The sequence below is a fragment of the Epinephelus moara genome, unplaced genomic scaffold, assembly GCF_006386435.1.
Source record: "Epinephelus moara isolate mb unplaced genomic scaffold, YSFRI_EMoa_1.0 scaffold1395, whole genome shotgun sequence".
Classification (NCBI taxonomy): Eukaryota; Metazoa; Chordata; class Actinopteri; order Perciformes; family Serranidae; genus Epinephelus; species Epinephelus moara.
This window is the reverse complement of record NW_026078879.1, coordinates 4,286-8,163: the sequence shown is the minus strand read 5'-3', so window position 1 is coordinate 8,163 and position 3,878 is coordinate 4,286. Positions and strand designations below refer to the sequence as shown.

At 37.9% G+C, this 3,878-nt stretch overlaps 1 long non-coding RNA gene across 1 annotated transcript; it reads left to right on the top strand.

Annotated features, from left to right (window-relative positions):
- The first annotated feature begins 6 nt into the window (after nt 1-6).
- LOC126387000 (uncharacterized) lies at nt 7-2,551 on the top strand. The gene is made up of 7 exons (XR_007569577.1): nt 7-351; nt 507-610; nt 700-978; nt 1,064-1,156; nt 1,344-1,411; nt 1,538-1,756; nt 1,976-2,551. It is a non-coding gene; the product is annotated as an uncharacterized LOC126387000 (long non-coding RNA).
- The last annotated feature ends 1,327 nt before the right edge of the window (nt 2,552-3,878 follow it).

The window sequence follows — 3,878 nt, the reverse complement described above, 5'->3', positions numbered from 1 at the left end:
TACTGTGTTTAACAAAGCATGTTCCAATGTAATTAAAGCTTTATGTGTTTGTGGACATAATTGATTTAATAATACAAGTAGACAGTATTTGAAGAAGAAGTTAGAATGCAGTGTGGTCGTGAAACTGTTTGGCCTTGTCAATCAAAAAAGTGTATCAGTTGTGTGTGTGTGTGTGTTTGTGTCAGCTGCTGTCAATGTCAAATCATTAGTAAATTATCAGTTTGATTTTAATATGCTTAATAACTGGGTCTTTATACTTTTAGATACCCCGTGGCAAGTCCTACCATCGCTCTGAGGTGGCTAAGTGGAGGATGGCGGAGCGACAGTTGGCCTCCAGTGACGCTGGTGCATGTATGTGGCGTGCCTTCTTAAAATCAACTTTTCATGTATATCCTTGCTGTATGACTGAGTTAAACTCCTAACTTTGTATATTATATTGTGTTGAAGTGCTTGAACTTTGAATTTGGTCTCTTTTTTTTAAAAAACCATTTTATGTTCATCAACAGCTTGTGGCACAGGGTGGTGCTACAAAGTGCACAAACGGTCAATTTCTGAGCACACTGGGCGCCAGCATAAATTGGTCATTCCAGTTGAGGTCCCAGGCAAGACGGTATGTACAATTCATGAAGATTTCACTGATGATTAGAAGTTTTAGTTTTAGTGTTTTCAGCCTAAAAGAAATCCTGTCTTTTGTTCCAGCTTGTTCTTCTTGTAGGGGCGTCCCATCTGCACTCCCTTGCAGATGGGATTGTGCTGATGCCAGAGGATTGCTACACCTTTGGCGTCATGTCCACTCCAGGGGCGTGCGCTGACTAGCTCAGGACTGAGGATGAAAATGCTGTTCTTCCTCGGATCTCTGATGCTGTCTGTGTCATGGGACATAGGAACAACCTGACGGCCAGCAAGACGCCTAAGCAAGGAGGCATAGCTTTTGGCCAATACTTGGCCACTGTCTGCAGCGTCTGGCCGACTGCACAGGTAGGTTATTCATGTATTCTTTTTAATAAGGCAGATGTGTACAGGTCAATATAATTTTGTCATTAACCATTATTATTTTGTTTAGGTCTTCGCTGGGACCTTGTCCCACGCTTGACAGTCCCGGGGGATATCCAAGAGTTTTTCCGGCAGGAATTTCACCGCGTGTCAACATGTCTCGGTATGTTTGAAAATAATGATACATGGTTCTAAACAGTTTTATGAAGGCTTATGAGAATTATATATTTTACATATAATTTCTAATATTCTACCCATTATGGTTTTCTAATAAGAAAGTTGACATTGCCTTTTTAAAATGTGTTTTTCAAAAACTGTGTTTCTTTTCTTTATTCTTTTTTTTTTTTAAGGTGTGAAATATTTTCACCACGCTGACCGCTTCCCCCTGAACAACCGCAAGCTGTGGTGCTGTGATGGTGTAAGTAGAATATATTATTTTCATATCATAAATAGAAAATTATTCAACACAGTATGTTTGACAGTAAAAGTCACAATTTTCAAAATAATATTAAAAAATTTTTTTGTCATTGTTTTGTGTTTGTAGGTGCACCCCAGTGACGACATGGGGATGCCTATCCTCGTGGAGTCGCTGTTGGCTGTCACCAAACAGCACCTGGAGATACCAGCACCTAAGCCACAGGTGTTGTGCCCGGAGTCTCCCAAGCCTCTGCCAAAGGTGGTTCCACGTGTGATTGTGGTGGAGGAGGTCGTAGTTCCACGGGCCCCCCCTCCTGAGTGGACGTCTGTACAGTCGGGCAGGAAGGTAAGAGACTGAACTTTGTAAATATGTTTCATGAAATAAAAATAAGTGTTACGTCCCCCGGCCGCCTGTGTATGTATTATGTGTATGTGCTTATGTCTATGTAGTCTANGTCTGTACAGTCGGGCAGGAAGGTAAGAGACTGAACTTTGTAAATATGTTTCATGAAATAAAAATAAGGTTGTGAATTGATCCACTTTTTTTGCTTTTTTGTCATTACAGAGGAACCACTCTGAACATGAGCATGGCTCTGGTTCATCACAGAGACGAGTGGTTCATCATGTGGTATGTTTAACCATGATATTTACATAACAGTTTGTGTGCTTTATCTAAGAAAATGACAAGTGTTAGAAATAATCTACATGTCTGTCAGGTGGATGGAGCTCCAGTGGCCTTGCGAGAGTGTTTCATTCATATTGTATATGGATTACGCTCGTGTAATATCACATAGGATTACGCTTGCGCGGGTCCTAGTCCTTTTTTTTTTGTTAACAAACTGGTCTTTTTGTGTGTGTTGGGGTAGTTCCTCGGGGGTAGTCTAGCTGTTCTTAAGTGCATTCACAAGACACCCGAAGAAGCCCATAGAGATACTGTTTGTGTGTCACAGAGGATTGTCAGGTGTCTGGTTATGACAAGTTCGAAGAGACAACTCCGTAGTTCTGGTTGGAGGAGGGTTCCTTGGGGGTAGTCTAGCTGTTCTTTTAAGTGCATTCAATGGCACAAGACATGTTCCTGATCAAATATGTAATGTAATTAATGTATGTAATAATTTGCAATAAAATTGTATGATATTTTACACCCTGGTTTCACGTCTCACCTGAATACTAACTGAACCACGATACTGAACTGGTAAATGGTAATGAATGGGACAGTTTCATCATCAGAAATTGTAAGAATGTTGTAATTTAAGAGTAAAAGTCAAGGAATGAGTTGTTTATATGTAGTCATTGCTTAATAATAGACAAAAGTAATTAAGTGGTAATCATGTAGGGTTTCAGTAGTAATTTCAAAAGGGTTTGTGTAGAAATAAAAAGTAATTCAATAGTGATGAGTAGTGATAAAACATTACATATGCAGAAGGATGTAGTAATTCCATAGGGATTGTGAAGGCATACAGCAGTAAATGTGTAAGCATTGTGTAGTAATCCAATGATAAATGTGAAGGAATGAGTAGTGATTATATAGTAATTTCCCAAAATCCAATAGTGAGACAGAAGTGATTAAGTGATAATCATGTACAGTTTCAATAGTAATTCAAAAGGGTTTGTGTAGAAATAAAAAGTAATTCAGTAGTGATGAGTAGTGATAAAACACTACATACGCAGAAGGATGTAGTAATTCCATAGGGATTGTGAAGGCATACAGCAGTAAATGTGTAAGCATTGTGTATACAATAATAAATGTGAAGGAATGAGTAGTTATTATATAGTAATTTCCCAAAATCCAATAGTGAGACAGAAGTGATTAAGTAGCAATTGTGCAGGGATTTGAATAGGCATCATGTAGTAATTGTCAGTAGTGATCAGTAGTGAAGTCACCCAATACATTACTCATTACTATTCAAATCACTACACAAATCACTACACAGCTCAATAGCAATCAAGTAGTGAAACAGTAGTTTTTGTGTAGGTATTTAGTAGTAGTGATGAGTAGTGATTCAGTAGTGTTTTTTCATGAGGGATAGTAAGTGAATAGTTTCTTAAAGAAATAACATCAGTTTTGGTAATATACTTATATAATTTAGTTATTGTGCTCTTTTTTATATGCTCTATGTAATTGCCTTTGTTTGAAATGTGCTACATCAGAGGTTCCTAAACCTTTCAGACCATGTATCACTATGTACCAAACCAAATTTCCAAAGTGCAACTTTCTACCGCAGATAAGATTTTTTCAAACAATAAAAATAACTGTATCCCCCATGCAACAGCATCAGCAAGGCTAAACAACATCAACAAAATGCTACTTTATTAAAATCAAATAATAGCCTACATTTATAAAGTGCACTCACAAAAGATAGAGATAATATTGTCATCTCATGGTAATCTAATATAACAAGTTACACATTCACTAACAACAGTGACATACAAAACAGTGACATAGGGCATCATCTAATCAGATGGTCTGC